The sequence below is a fragment of the Scyliorhinus canicula genome, chromosome 8, assembly GCF_902713615.1.
Source record: "Scyliorhinus canicula chromosome 8, sScyCan1.1, whole genome shotgun sequence".
Lineage (NCBI taxonomy): Eukaryota > Metazoa > Chordata > Chondrichthyes > Carcharhiniformes > Scyliorhinidae > Scyliorhinus > Scyliorhinus canicula.
Genome location: NC_052153.1, coordinates 195,834,326 through 195,851,056, shown reverse-complemented (window position 1 = coordinate 195,851,056; position 16,731 = coordinate 195,834,326). Strand labels below are relative to the sequence as shown.

Here is a 16,731-nt window from a genome sequence, read left to right as displayed (position 1 = left end):
ACACTGTCCCACGATCGGGTCCGACACTGTCCCACGATCGGGTCCGACTCTGTCCCACGATCGGGTCTGACCACCGTCCCACGATCGGGTCCGACACTGTCCACGATCGGGTCCGACTCTGTCCCACGATCGGGTCCGACTCTGTCCCACGATCGGGTCCGACCTGTCCCACGATCGGGTCTGACACTGTCCCACGATCGGATCTGACCCTGTCCCACGATCGGGTCTGACACTGTCCCACGATCGGATCGGACTCTGTCCCACGATCGGGTCCGACTCTGTCCCACGATCGGGTCCGACACTGTCCACGATCGGGTCCGACACTGTCCCACGATCGGATCAGACACTGTCCCACGATCGGGTCCGACACTGTCCCACGATCGGGTCCGACACTGTCCCACGATCGGATCGGACACTGTCCCACGATCGGGTCCGACCCGACACTGTCCCACGATCGGGTCCGACACTGTCCCACGATCGGATCTGACACTGTCCAACGATCGGGTCCGACTCTGTCCCACGATCGGGTCCGACACTGTCCCACGATCGGGTCGGACACTGTCCCACGATCGGGTCCGACACTGTCCCACGATCGGGTCCGACACTGTCCCACGATCGGATCTGACACTGTCCCACGATCGGGTCCGACACTGTCCCACGATCGGGTCCGACTCTGTCCCACGATCGGGTCCGACTCTGTCCCACGATCGGGTCCGACACTGTCCCACGATCGGGTCCGACACTGTCCCACGATCGGGTCCGACACTGTCCCACGATCGGATCCGACCCGACACTGTCCCACGATCGGGTCCGACCCGACACTGTCCCACGATCGGGTCCGACACTGTCCCACGATCAGGTCCGACCCGACACTGTCCCACGATCGGGTCTGACCCGACACTGTCCCACGATCGGGTCCGACACTGTCCCACGATCGGGTCCGACTCTGTCCCACGATCGGGTCCGACTCTGTCCCACGATCGGGTCCGACCCGACACTGTCCCACGATCGGGTCCGACTCTGTCCCACGATCGGGTCCGACCCGACACTGTCCCACGATCGGGTCCGACTCTGTCCCACGATCGGGTCCGACACTGTCCCACGATCGGGTCCGACCCGACACTGTCCCACGATCGGGTCGGACACTGTCCCACGATCGGGTCCGACACTGTCCCACGATCGGGTCCGACACTGTCCCACGATCGGATCGGACACTGTCCCACGATCGGGTCCGACACTGTCCCACGATCGGGTCCGACACTGTCCCACGATCGGGTCCGACTCTGTCCCACGATCGGGTCCGACCCGACTCTGTCCCACGATCGGGTCCGACCCGACACTGTCCCACGATCGGGTCCGACAGCGTCCCACGATCGGGTCCGACACTGTCCCACGATCGGGTCTGACACTGTCCCACGATCGGGTCCGACCCGACACTGTCCCACGATCGGGTCCGACACTGTCCCACGATCGGGTCCGACACTGTCCCACGATCGGGTCTGACACTGTCCCACGATCGGGTCCGACACTGTCCCACGATCGGGTCCGACACTGTCCAACGATCGGGTCCGACCCGACACTGTCCCACGATCGGGTCCGACACTGTCCCACGATCGGATCCGACTCTGTCCCACGATCGGGTCCGACCCGACACTGTCCCACGATCGGGTCCGACCCGACACTGTCCCACGATCGGGTCCGACACTGTCCCACGATCGGGTCCGACACTGTCCCACGATCGGGTCCGACTCTGTCCCACGATCGGGTCCGACACTGTCCCACGATCGGGTCCGACACCGTCCCACGATCGGGTCCGACACTGTCCCACGATCGGGTCCGACACTGTCCCACGATCGGGTCCGACACTGTCCCACGATCGGGTCCGACACTGTCCCACGATCGGGTCCGACTCTGTCCCACGATCGGGTCCGACCCGACACTGTCCCACGATCGGGTCCGACACTGTCCCACGATCGGGTCCGACTCTGTCCCACGATCGGGTCCGACACTGTCCCACGATCGGGTCCGACTCTGTCCCACGATCGGGTCCGACTCTGTCCCACGATCGGGTCGGACACTGTCCCACGATCGGGTCCGACCCGACACTGTCCCACGATCGGGTCCGACTCTGTCCCACGATCGGGTCCGACTCTGTCCCACGATTGGGTCTGACACTGTCCCACGATCGGGTCCGACACTGTCCCACGATTCTCCGCGGACCGGAGAATCGCTGCCAATCGCACGCGCATGGTCAACGCAGCGCCGGTCGGGGGCCAATGAAAGAGGCCGTGGGCAGCTGGCTGAGTTCCCACCGCCGTGTTTCTAACATGGTTCCACCCGTCGGGAACTCGGAGTGGCGGCTGTGAACCCAGTCCACGATCGCCCTGGTGGGGACGGGGAATCCGTCATCGGGGGGGGGGGGGCCTCCAGGACGGCCAGGCTCGCCATCGGAGCCGAGTTCGGCGGGCGCGCGCTATCTGATGGGGGCCTATATTGTTGGGGGCGGCCCGCTGTGCACGGACCCACGGCCGGAAGTGCAGGGCCCCGTATCGGCAGCAGGAGCTGCAAGGAGCCGGTCCCTGCTGGCCCCCTTCAAAACGGAGAATCACTCTGGACTTTCTCCAGGGAAGTCCAGAGTGATTTCTGCCCGTTTTCTCGTGGGCGTGGGGGACATAGCCCCATTTTCAGAGAATTCCGCCGCACGGTAGCATTGTGGATAGGACAATCGCTTCACAGCTCCAGGGTCCCAGGTTCGATTCCGGCTTGGGTCACTGTCTGTGCGGAGTCTGCACGTCCTCCCCGTGTCTGCGTGGGTTTCCTCCGGGTGCTCCGGTTTCCTCCCACAGTCCAAAGATGTGCGGGTTAGGTGGATTGGCCGTGCTAAATTGCCCTTAGTGTCCAAAATTGCCCTTAGTGTTGGGTGGGGTTACTGGGTTATGGGGATAGGGTGGAGGTGTTAACCTTGGGTAGGGTGCTCTTTCCAGGAGCCGGTGCAGACTCGATGGGCCGAATGGCCTCCTTCTGTACTGTAAATTCTATGAAATCTATTAAATTAACTCAAACCTTCGGTGCAGAATCTTCCCTCCAAATATGCCCTACCCAACCATCCATCTTTCCAAGACAGCGGGTATAACTCCTGCTCTTTCACTTCCTCCCCTGGCTGTCCCGTTATAGTCCCTGCCGCAGTGAGGCAGCAGTGCTAACCAGTCCTCCCAAGTTACTCAGCAATAAAGGAATTCTGTTACGGCTCCAAATGGCCATGAGCTGTGATCTGGGAAGTAATTGACAGGGGCTTCCTACCCCGGCCCCCTTTGCTCTTTACCTCGGCAGCAGAGATTATACATTCAGAAAGTGTTTTGGAGAGTTGCTACCCTTTTGTAGAGGGTACACACACTGACCTCTGAATGTCAGTGGTGGAGGCAATGAATGATTGAGAAGCATCTTGAGCCTGATCCACCAATCAACAACATAATGATTGATTTTTGACCCCAAATTTCACTATCCCACCTAATCCCCGTTATCCTTGATCTCCATCGAGTTAAAGTTGGTGGATGGGGTGCTGGATGATTTGAGCTTCTGGAGTGTTGTTGGAGCTGCACTCATCCAGGCAAGTGGAGAGTATTCCATCACATTCCTGACTTGTGCCTTGTAGATGGTGGACAGGCTTTGTGGGGTCAGGAGGTGAGTGACTCGCTCTGGAAGCCCCAATACTTATAAGGCTTATCCAGTTTAACTTATCGTCAATGGCAACTGCCCAAACAGTGGGATGTTCAGTGATGTTAATGCTGTTGAATGTCCTGCAGAGATTGTTGGCCATTTGGCCCCTCGAGCCTGCTCTGCCGTTCAACATGATCACAGCAATCTGACTGTCACTTTAACTGCACTTTCCTGCCTGTTACCCCACAACCCTTCACTCCTCTATCGAGCAAAGAATCTCCCAAGCTTTGCCTTGACTATGATCAATGACCCAGACTGCACTGCTGTGCAGGGAGAGACTAACAAACCTCTGAGAGAAGATCCATGCTCAGCGTAGGATTGGGAACATTCCACCCCACATTTCCACTCCCAGGATGGACAACTGGAATCACCGATTTCCCTGTTCTCAATCTTGTACAAAATTCCATGGGAGCAAGGAGCAGAAATATGGACTAATGTACCTCAAACGCTGCAAACACCACATCAGACACAACTAAGCTGGCCTTGGGAATACAAATAATATGATCAATACAAATTTCTCAGTGCATTCACCCCGCACTCAAACAACAGGAGATAAAGCCACCTCCTCATCCCCCAGCAACTCCACACAAACTGCGGGCAATGAACCTCATTCCCCTCCACTCACCCCCCCCCCCACCCCCCCCCCCACCCCACCCCCCCCCCCCCCCCCGCCCCAGTATCAGCCCACCGCACTTTAGTTATAAGGAGTAAAGTTAGGGCCTGCCAACCAATTTGGAAAACTCCTCGACCTTACAACAGCTGACTTAAATTTTTCCACTCCATCTAAATCAGGCACAAAGCATTATGTAAACAAAATGTGTAAAAACCCAGCTGAACCCATCCACACTACCGGCAACACGTCCAGCTTAGCCCGGTCTCCAAGCTTCACAAACAGCTGACAAACTCACACATGCTCTGGCTACCTCTCTCTCTCACACACACACACTCCCCTCTCTCTCACACACACTCCCCTCTCTCACACACACTCCCCTCTCTCTCACACACACTCCCCTCTCTCACACACACTCCCCTCTCTCTCACACACACACACACACTCCCCTCTCTCACACACACACACACACACTCCCCTCTCTCACACACACTCCCCTCTCTCTCACACACACTCCCCTCTCTCACACACACTCCCCTCTCTCTCACACACACACACACTCCCCTCTCTCACACACACACACACACACTCCCCTCTCTCACACACACACACACTCCCCTCTCTCTCACACACACTCCCCTCTCTCTCACACACACTCCCCTCTCTCTCACACACACTCCCCTCTCTCACACACACACTCCCCTCTCTCACACACACACACACACACTCCCCTCTCTCACACACACTCCCCTCTCTCTCACACACACTCCCCTCTCTCACACACACTCCCCTCTCTCTCACACACACACACACTCCCCTCTCTCACACACACACACACACACTCCCCTCTCTCACACACACACACACTCCCCTCTCTCTCACACACACTCCCCTCTCTCTCACACACACTCCCCTCTCTCTCACACACACTCCCCTCTCTCACACACACACTCCCCTCTCTCTCACACACACTCCCCTCTCTCTCACACACACTCCCCTCTCTCACACACACTCCCCTCTCTCACACACACACACACACACTCCCCTCTCTCACACACACACTCCCCTCTCTCACACACGCTCTGGCTATCTCTCTCTCTCTCACACACACTCGATCTCTCACACACTTCCTTATACTCACACTGAATGCAGCCGGTTAACTCCATTATCATGCAAATTCAATGTGATAAACTGTCGCCTTATTTTAACTGTCACCATTTGCCATTCCCACTTAACTCACATTCTTTCCACAGGGCGTTACGAGTTAAATTCCTACACAGTCTCTCAAACCGAAGCTTGATAATTAATTGTTCCCTGATGCAATATCCATGGGAACACCTCTACCAATCAGTGTCCACCTGCCCAGCAATTTTGTGTGTGAGTCACACCCCCCAGGAAATGCACATTCACACCCCCAGACACAGACGTACACATTCACACCCCCACACACAGGCGGACACATTCACACCCCCAGACACAGACGCACACATTCACACCCCCACACACAGACGTATACATTCACACCCCCCAGACACAGACGTACACATTCACACCCCCAGACACAGACGGTGTACACATTCACACCCCCAAACACAGACGTACACATTCACACCCCCACACACAGACGCACACATTCACACCCCCACACACAGGCGGACACATTCACACCCCCAGACACAGACGCACACATTCACACCCCCCACACACAGACGTACACATTCACACCCCCACACACAGACGTACACATTCACACCCCCACACACAGACGTACACATTCACACCCCCACACACAGACGCACACATTCACACCCCCACACACAGGCGGACACATTCACACCCCCAGACACAGACGCACACATTCACACCCCCACACACAGACGTATACATTCACACCCCCCAGACACAGACGTACACATTCACACCCCCAGACACAGACGGTGTACACATTCACACCCCCACACACAGACGTACACATTCACACCCCCACACACAGACGTATACATTCACACCCCCAGACACAGACGTACACATTCACACCCCCAGACACAGACGTACACATTCACACCCCCAGACACAGACGGTGTACACATTCACACCCCCACACACAGACGTACACATTCACACCCCCACACACAGACGTACACATTCACACCCCCAGACACAGACGTACACATTCACACCCCCACACACAGACGTACACATTCACACCCCCACACACAGACGTACACATTCACACCCCCAGACACAGACGGTGTACACATTCACACCCCCACACACAGACGTACACATTCACACCCCCCAGACACAGACGTACACATTCACACCCCCCAGACACAGACGTACACATTCACACCCCCAGACACAGACGTACACATTCACACCCCCAGACACAGACGTACACATTCACACCCCCCAGACACAGACGTACACATTCACACCCCCCAGACACAGACGTACACATTCACACCCCCAGACACAGACGTACACATTCACACCCCCCAGACACAGACGTACACATTCACACCCCCACACACAGACGTACACATTCACACCCCCACACACAGACGTACACATTCACACCCCCACACACAGACGTACACATTCACACCCCCACACACAGACGTACACATTCACACCCCCAGACACAGACGTACACATTCACACCCCCCAGACACAGACGTACACATTCACACCCCCACACACAGACGTACACATTCACACCCCCCACACACAGACGTACACATTCACACCCCCCAGACACAGACGGTGTATACATTCACACCCCCAGACACAGACGTACACATTCACACCCCCAGACACAGACGTATACATTCACACCCCCCAGTCACAGACGTACACATTCACACCCCCCAGACACAGACGTACACATTCACACCCCCACACACAGACGTACACATTCACACCCCCACACACAGACGTACACATTCACACCCCCACACACAGACGTACACATTCACACCCCCCAGACACAGACGTACACATTCACACCCCCACACACAGACGTACACATTCACACCCCCAGACACAGACGTACACATTCACACCCCCCAGACACAGACGTACACATTCACACCCCCACACACAGACGTACACATTCACACCCCCAGACACAGACGTACACATTCACACCCCCAGACACAGACGTACACATTCACACCCCCAGACACAGACGTACACATTCACACCCCCCAGACACAGACGTACACATTCACACCCCCACACACAGACGTACACATTCACACCCCCACACACAGACGTACACATTCACACCCCCCAGACACAGACGTACACATTCACACCCCCCAGACACAGACGTACACATTCACACCCCCACACACAGACGTACACATTCACACCCCCACACACAGACGTACACATTCACACCCCCAGACACAGACGTACACATTCACACCCCCACACACAGACGTACACATTCACACCCCCACACACAGGCGTATACATTCACACCCTCAGACACAGACGTATACATTCACACCCCCACACACAGGCGTACACATTCACACCCCCACACACAGACGTACACATTCACACCCTCAGACACAGACGTATACATTCACACCCCCAGACACAGACGTACACATTCACACCCCCACACACAGGCGTACACATTCACACCCCAGACACAGACGTACAGCATCAAATGTGTCGTGGTGACCCAGTACTGCTGCGGAGAGTTACACTGAGGTGTAGCTTTCTCTAATTTTTTTTAATGTTGGCCGAAGTCCCAACGACTGGTGGATCACATCAAGCAACAGGTCCCTCCCACTGCCCAAAACAGGCAAAGTACTGACCATTCCTAACCAGCCCGTATTGGCAAAACTCAAAACACAGTATAGAACATTCACAGATACCAACAGTGCAGAAGGACGCCATTCACACATTCACGCCCTCAGACGCAGACGTACACATGGGCGGCATGGTAGCACAGTGGTTAGCACAGTTGCCTCACAACGCTAGGGTCCCAGGTTCGATCCCCGGCTTGGGTCACTGTCTGTGCGGACTCTGCACGTTCTCTCATGTCTGCTCCGGGTGCTCCGGTTTCCTCCCACAGCCCAAAGATGTGCAGGTTAGGTGGATTAGCCATGCTAAATTGCCCCTTACTGTCCAATAAGGTTAAGTGGGGTTACTGGGTTACGGAGATAGGGTGGCGGCATGGGCTTAAGTGGGGTGCTCTTTCCAAGGGCCAGTGCAGACTCGATGGGCCAAATGGCCTCCTTCTGCACTGTGAATTCAATGATTCTATGATTCGACCCATCGAGTGCACCAACCCTCCAAAAGAGCACCCTACCTAGGCTCACGCCACTGTCCTACCCCTACAACACTTTAACCTAACCGACACATCTTTTTTGCACACTAAAGGGCCATTGATGATGGCGAACCCAGGTCCCCGGACCATTACCCCCCCGGGTCTCCGGACCATTACCCCGGGTCTCTGGACCATTACCCCGGGTCCCCGGACCATTACCCCGGGTCCCCGGACCATTACCCCCCCGGGTCCCCGGACCATTACCCCGGGTCTCCGGGCCATTACCCCCCGGGTCCCCGGAGCATTACCCCCCCCCCCCCCGGGTCCCCGGACCATTACCCTGGGTCCCCGGACCATTACCCTGGGTCTCCGGACCATTACCCCGGGTCTCCGGGCCATTACCCCCCGGGTCCCCGGAGCATTACCCCCCCCCCCCCCGGGTCCCCGGACCATTACCCCGGGTCTCCGGGCCATTACCCCCCGGGTCCCCGGAGCATTACCCCCCCCCCCGGGTCTCCGGGCCATTACCCTGGGTCCCCGGACCATTACCCCGGGTCTCCGGGCCATTACCCCCCGGGTCCCCGGAGCATTACCCCCCCCCGGGTCTCCGGGCCATTACCCCCCGGGTCCCCGGAGCATTACCCCCCCCCACCGGGTCCCCGTACCATTACCCCGGGTCCCCGGACCATTACCCCGGGTCCCCGGACCATTACCCCCCCCCCCGGGTCCGCGGAGTATTACCCCCCCCGGGTCTCCGGAGCATTACCCCTCCGGGTCTCCGGAGCATTACCCCTCCGGGTCTCTGGAGCATTACCCCCCCCGGGTCTCTGGAGCATTACCCCCCGGGTCTCCGGACCATTACCCCCCGGGTCTCCGGAACATTACCCCTCCGGGTCCCCGGACCATTACCCCTCCGGGTCCCCGGACCATTACCCCGGGTCTCCGGACCATTACCCCTCCGGGTCCCCGGACCATTACCCCGGGTCCCCGGACCATTACCCCGGGTCCGCGGAGTATTACCCCCCCCCCCGGGTCTCCGGAGCATTACCCCCCCCCGGGTCTCAGGACCATTACCCCGGGTCTCCGGACCGTTACCCCGGGTCTTAGGACCATTACCCCAGGTCCCCGGACCATTACCCCCCCCCCACCGGGTCTCCGGACCATGACCCCCCCGGGTCTCCGGACCATTACCCCCCGGGTCCCCGGACCATGACCCCCCGGGTCCCCGGACCATTACCCCCCGGGTCCCCGGACCATTACCCCCCGGGTCTCTGGAGCATTACCCCCCCGGGTATCCGGAGCATTACCCCCCCGGGTCCCTGGAGCATTACCCCCCCTGGGTCTCCGGAGCATTACCCATCTGCGTCTCCGGACCATTACCCCCCCGGGTATCCGGAGCATTACCCCCCCGGGTCCCTGGAGCATTACCCCCCCCGGGTCTCCGGACCATTACCCCCCCGGGTCTCCGGACCATTACCCATCCGCGTCTCCGGACCATTACCCCCCCGGGTATCCGGAGCATTACCCCCCCGGGTCCCTGGAGCATTACCCCCCCCCCCGGGTCTCCGGAGCATTACCCCCCCAGGTCTCCGGACCATTACCCCCCCGGGTCTCCGGAGCATTACCCCGGGTCTCCGGACCATTACCCTCCGGGTCTCCGGAGCATTACCCATCCGCGTCTCCGGACCATTACCCCCCGGGTTTCTGGAGCATTACCCCCCCGGGTTTCTGGAGCATTAACCCACCGGGTCCCCGGACCATTACCCCGGGTCCGCGGAGTATTACCCCCCCGGGTCTCCGGACCATTACCCCCCCGGGTCTCTGGAGCATTACCCCCCCGGGTCTCTGGAGCATTACCCCTCCGGGTCCGCGAAGTATTACCCCCCCCCCCCGGGTCTCTGGAGTATTACCCCCCCCACCCCGGGTCCCCGGAGCATTACCCCGGGTCTCAGGACCATTACCCCAGGTCCCCGGGTCTCCGGAGCATTACCCCCCCGGGTTCCCGGGCCATTACCCCCCGGGTTCCCGGGCCATTACCCCCCGGGTCCCCGGACCATTACCCCCCCGGGTCCCCGGACCATTACCCCCCCGGGTCCCCGGACCATTACCCCCCGGGTCTCCGGACCATTACCCCCCCGGGTCCCCGGACCATTACCCCCCCGGTTCCCCGGAGCATTACCCCCCCGGGTCCCCGGACCATTACCCCCCGGGTCTCCGGACCATTACCCCCCGGGTCCCAGGACCATTACCCCCCGGGTCTCCGGACCATTACCCCCCCGGGTCCCCGGACCATTACCCCCCGGTTCCCCGGAGCATTACCCCCCCGGGTCCCCGGACCATTACCCCCCGGGTCTCCGGACCATTACCCCCCGGGTCCCAGGACCATTACCCCCCGGGTCTCCGGACCATTACCCCCCGGGTCCCCGGACCATTACCCCCCGGGTCTCCGGACCATTACCCCCCCGGGTCCCCGGACCATTACCCCCCGGGTCCCCGGACCATTACCCCCCCGGGTCCCCGGACCATTACCCCCCCGGGTCTCCGGACCATTACCCCCCGGGTCTCCGGATTACTAGTCCATTGACAATATCACTGCACCATTGACTTCCCATTAAGGTAACATTTACATTTATTGATATTTAATCTGGATTCCACGACTACCAATGTTACATCTCAAAAAACATAATCAGAACTTTAAACTGTGGATCCATTCGCATCCCATAATATTCTGATCTGTATTTACCGTTCTCTGTCAGTGCAAGTTGTTAATCTCCTGTTGTTTTGCCAGTGTTGTGATCACCTTCGTCCTTCATTTTACTTTTTAATTTAAAAAAATCTTTACACAACTAGATGTGTCACTTTCCTGGATTGAGGAGCCATATGAATTTGAGGCTCCTTCTGAACATTGGCTGTGCTGTTTACAGAGAGCGATGCCAGACAAGTATTTGATTTATTACCATATTGGCTTACGTTTAACAGCTGAACCCAAACCAGCTCAACTCTCTCAAAGTCAAACTCGGCATAAAGCCGTTCTGTATCTGCTCTCAAACCACAGCACAATTTGATACAAGTTAAACACAGACATGAGCCTCTCCCTCCATACCTGCTCCTCACTGGTGTGCATGCTGCCCTCAAGGAAGGCTGACATTTCTGCTTCACATTTCACAGTGTCGGCTCCTTGTGACCCACAGTGAAAGGCAGCAACAGTTCCGCCTGTACTTGGCTAGAAAGCTCTCCAATCTCATTTCTCATTGTCACCAGCTCCGACCACAACCATTCGAAGGTAAACGTGCAATGCAATTAAGGAAAACACAATCCTGCTACAGACTGAATAGACCGCAAGAAGCCAATCCCCAACTTTCCAAAACTCACAAATAGTATGTAAATAACTGGGCATTTAATTAACAATGGGCGGGATTGTTTGTATCACTACCGCTAGGTGGAAACTCCACACAGACAGTGAGCCGGGACCGGGATCGACCCCGGGTCCCCAGCGCCGTGAGGGAGCAGTGCTAACCACTGCGCCGCCATGCCGCCCCACAATCAAAGGACTTTAATATAAAACGTAGAGTGCCATAGACCTCTCGTTCTTATTCTTTAAATTAAGTTGCATTTTGAAATTATTTTTAGACTGAAATGTTCAGAATTGTGCAATCCTCTTGTTATTCCAGACTTCAGTCTTGTTTTGACGATTGGCTATAACTATGTGATGAATTACTTGTTTTCTTTATTTCGTTATCACAACGCAATGCCAGTCACCATGATGATTTTTCAATCAACCAATTATTGATCCAATTATAATCTATGGGCATTAGGAGCAGAAGCTGTCAGTTCAGCCCCTCCGCCATTCAATCAGATCATGGCTGATCTCTTCCTGGTCTCAAATACACCTCCCCACCTTTTCCCCATATCCCTTTAACCCTTTTTATCAGAAATATATCTATCTCCTTCTTGAAACCATTTAATGACTCAGATTCCACCGCACTATGGGGGCAGCGAGTTCCACAGATTCACCACCCTCTGCGAGAAGTAGTTCCTCCTCATCTCAGTTCTAAATCTACCCCCTCTCAACCGATATCCGTGACCTCTCATTCCAGAAATACGGTTCGTCTATCTTGTCATGATTCAGACGGAGATTTCCTGCGTGTATGTTCAGGCTCCGTCGATGGCCCTTCCCTTCCCAAAGTGGCTTCCTGCTCAAGTGCTGGCGATGCAACACCTGCATCGCACTGGCTGGGACCCGGAAACCCCCTCGAGGTTCAAACTGTTCGATAGACTTTGCTGTGCTCATCGCTGCTCACGGTGCAGCCTCCTTTACATTGGGCAGATCGGCCGAACTCTGCTCACCTCTGTTGATTCTGAGCTTCCAGTTCCCTCGCCCCATAACATTGCCCCCTGTGCCGTGCAGCACCACCTCCTCTGCCATCTGATCACTCCTGCCTCCCACCCAATCGCAGAGCTTCCCTTTCCTCTCCTCCCACCCTACCTCTGCACGTGCTGAAAACCTATCATCGCTGGGAGAGTTTCCGATACCGAGGAAAGGTCATCAACATTTCTCGGCTTCCGCAGATGCTGCCAGAGCTGCTGGGAATTTTCCACCGTTATGTCAGATTTACAGCATACTCGGCATTTTGCTCGAGCAGCTAGGAAATGCAGCAGACTAGCTGTGCATGGCAGGATCCCACAAACAAAACTGACGATGGCGATCAGATTTGGCGTGGCAAGTTGGGGAATGAATACACAACTCGCTGAGTCACCGCTGGCATTTAGAATGTTCCCTGCGGATTCATAAAGTGGAGCTTGGCTGCACCCACATACCCGGCAATCACTGTCAATGTTTCCTCTCCACGCTGGGCAGCACGGTGGCCTAGTGGTTAGCACAGCTGCCTCACGGCGCTGAGGCCCCAGGTTCGATCCCGGCCCTGGGTCACTGTCCGCGTGGAGTTTGCACATTCTCCCCGTGTTTGCGTGGGTTTCGCCCCCTCAACCCAAAAGATGTGCAGGGTAGGTGGATTGGCCACGCTAAATTGCCCCTTAATTAAAAAAAATAATTGGGTACTCTAAATTTATAACAAAAAAAAAATGTTTACCCTCCACACAAAGGTACATCATCGCATTGCCCATCCTCTTCCCGAGCCTCCATTAGAAACTCCATTCGGCTGTCTCCCACACCCGGTTCAATAGCCTCCAATTCTTCCCTGGGAATGAGAGGTTCTGCCATCTGGCATCCGATGTGTCTTCCAGGACCTTCCTCAGCAAGAGTGGATCCGGGAATCCCTGCTCACCCCGGCAATTCAGTTCTGCTTTGCAGTAAGGTGGATCCCGAGAATCCCCACGGCTGAAATCCCTCTATCAATAACTGGACAAAGTCATTCCACAGACCAGCAGTACGACCTCACTGTAGCTCATCTCCACTCTCCCTGCACTCAGAGATGTGCTTCCTTTGCGAACTCCTTAACCTCTTTAACCTCACCCCCACTCCCCCCCCCCCGCCCCCCTCCCCACCGCCTCCCCCGCCCCGAAGCAAAAAAACAATTTAAAGACTGGAACAATCGTCCACAAACCTCAAATCTCCATGCCTTCTTAAGGATTCATTTAAGGAAAATCTGTTGAACTTTTTCAGTTGACGTGACCATCGGCTGCATTTCATTCTGCACCTCCTGTGAAAATTTGCTAATGGGAGACGGCGCACAGAAACCTTAGCAAGCACCAGGAAGATTGCTCACAGCATTTTAAAATAACCTTGGAGTTGGTAATTAGCCAGAGTCAGGGAACATCCTGTGGTGGGTGGGAGTTACTTTGCTAACTCCCGAGATTGCCCCGAGCTTATTTTAAGGCGGGTTCTTGCAATAGAGCAAAACAGACACTTTTGTTTCGTCTGCACTGAATTCCAGACTCATGCAGAGGGTGTCCGAAGAATAAACCTTTGGATTTCAGTTGCTGGACTTTCACACTTGTTCATATTCAAGCCTTTTACGCAAGTTAAACTGGACCCGTCCATGTGTGCAGACTCATTTTTTTTATATTGCCCCATCGCTGACGAGTCCAGATTAAACATAAAGCTCATGGTCAGCCTCAGCTAATCCTCATCATTCCGATGGATTTAGTTAGGAATCACTACAGTGATTCTGACCCGTACCAGCCTCCCTGGACAGGCGCCGGAATGTGGCGACTAGGGGCTTTTCACAGTAACTTCATTGAAGCCTACTCGTGACAATAAGCCATTTTCATTTCATTTTTCATTTCAGTGCAGGAGGAGGCCATTCAGCCCATCGCATCTGCATCGACCCTCCGAAAGGGCACCGCACCCAGGTCCAGCCAACCTACCAATCCAACTAACCCACACATCTTTGGACTGTGGGAGGAAACCGGAGCACCCGGAGGAAACCCACGTACACACGGGGAGGACGTGCAGACTCCGCACAGACAGTGACCCAAGCCGGGAATAGAACCTGGGTCCCTGGAGCTGTGAAATGAATGAAAATGAAAATGGCTTATTGTCACGAGTAGGCTTCGATGAAGTTACTGTGAAAAGCCCCTAGTCGCCACATTCCGCCGCCTGTTCGGGGAGGCTGGTACGGCTGATACGAGGCTGGTGAGGCAGCAGTGCTAACCACTGAGCCACCGTGCTATCGGACAAACAATCTTGTTACTGATGAAACTAAAATCCTGGATGTCAAGGTAATGTGTGCATTGTTAATAAACAGCCAGGAGGAGTTTTCGTGCGATGCTAACAAGATCATTGCCAGATGCTCCAGGATGAGGTCATGTACAAATTGCGAGGTTACTCCCGTCATGTTGATAATATTGCCCTCAGCTCCCTCCCCTGGTTGTTTCCAAGACCCATTGCTGTCCAGAACTATCAGAAAACACTGATTATCCATTAATGAGCCGTTGCAGAACAGCTAAACAATGCAACGGGCTAAACAGAGCTGACCATGTCAAGCCAATGATGTCCAAGTACATGATTCTGCATTTCTATTGCTGTATTGGTGCTAAACCCTGCACTGGACCTACAGCCATGACAACACTGAGTAACAGTGAACTCACCAAGGCCAGAGGCTCAATAAGTCTTCGATCTTGGTCTCCATATCGCTCTTTCACACACCAACAGGGGCGATGGAGCTGGTGTTTGTTTTCCACGCCTGACTAGTTTATCAGTAAAGTAACAGAAATCGTTCTAGAGCCATTACCCTATACCTACTCACAAACAATCACCTTGTGACAGGTACGTCCCTGCTCCCCACCTCATCACATCCAGAACTCAAACATGGCCACACGATGCAGAAGACAATCAGGAGGCTATTGTCCTTAAGGTGCCCTTAACATCAAGATAACCATTGACTGAGTTTGGCTGAAGTTAATGGGGGTTAACGGGAAAGAAAATCAATTCCTGGGATCGCACTTGACACAAAGAAAGATGATAAATAGCAGCAGGTGTTTGGGGACCATCAGACCCTCAGGCAAGGAGCCATCCCCTGGAACGAGAGAACCCTCAGAGAGCCCCATCAATCAGAAACTGAACAGGAACTATCAGATCAATAGCGAGAGAGATGGTTGGCTGGTTCACATCCCGATTGCAAAGCTTGCCCACCATCTGTCAGTCTCAAGTCAGGAGTGGGATAGAATATTTTTCACAGTGGGATGGGTACATTCCAACATACAAAAGCTTCAACATTATCAAGAGCACAACAGATCTGCACTTCTGTCTCTGGCCAGACAGTCCTTGCTCATGGTCAACCTCATGTATAGGTGAAGAGGGGCCATCTGTCCAGCGATCCACCCGACTGGCTAAGTTTAACTTCAAATTCGTTCAACAGAACTGAAATTCAGTTGTGGTCTGACAGGGGATGTCTTTGCAATTGGACCTTTAGAGATTAATCCATTCCACTCCAACAGAAGAGACATCCCCCCCCCCCCCAGTGCCTTCGGTGTCCAGACAGTCTGTGAAATGGAGGAACCAAGAAATGGCAACAAAACCATTTTAAAAGAGGCAATTTGTTTCCTAAGTGACAGCGAACTTGCTTTAAACAGCGCTGGGTAAGGGGAATGGAGCCGTCATGTTTACAGCGATATTGAGCAAGCTGTGAAGGAGACTAAAAGCTAGTTTGTTTGC

The 16,731-nt window shown here is 55.4% G+C and overlaps 1 protein-coding gene across 1 annotated transcript in view; it reads right to left on the bottom strand.

The window, feature by feature from the left end:
- Window positions 1-14,368, bottom strand: part of ghra (growth hormone receptor a) — a 156,361-nt gene extending 141,993 nt beyond the window's left edge. The window contains exon 1 of the mRNA XM_038803919.1: window positions 14,180-14,368. The gene's annotated coding sequence lies outside the window, so the exon portion shown is untranslated. The remainder of the gene's footprint in view (window positions 1-14,179) is intronic.
- Between the last annotated feature and the right edge of the window lie 2,363 nt (window positions 14,369-16,731).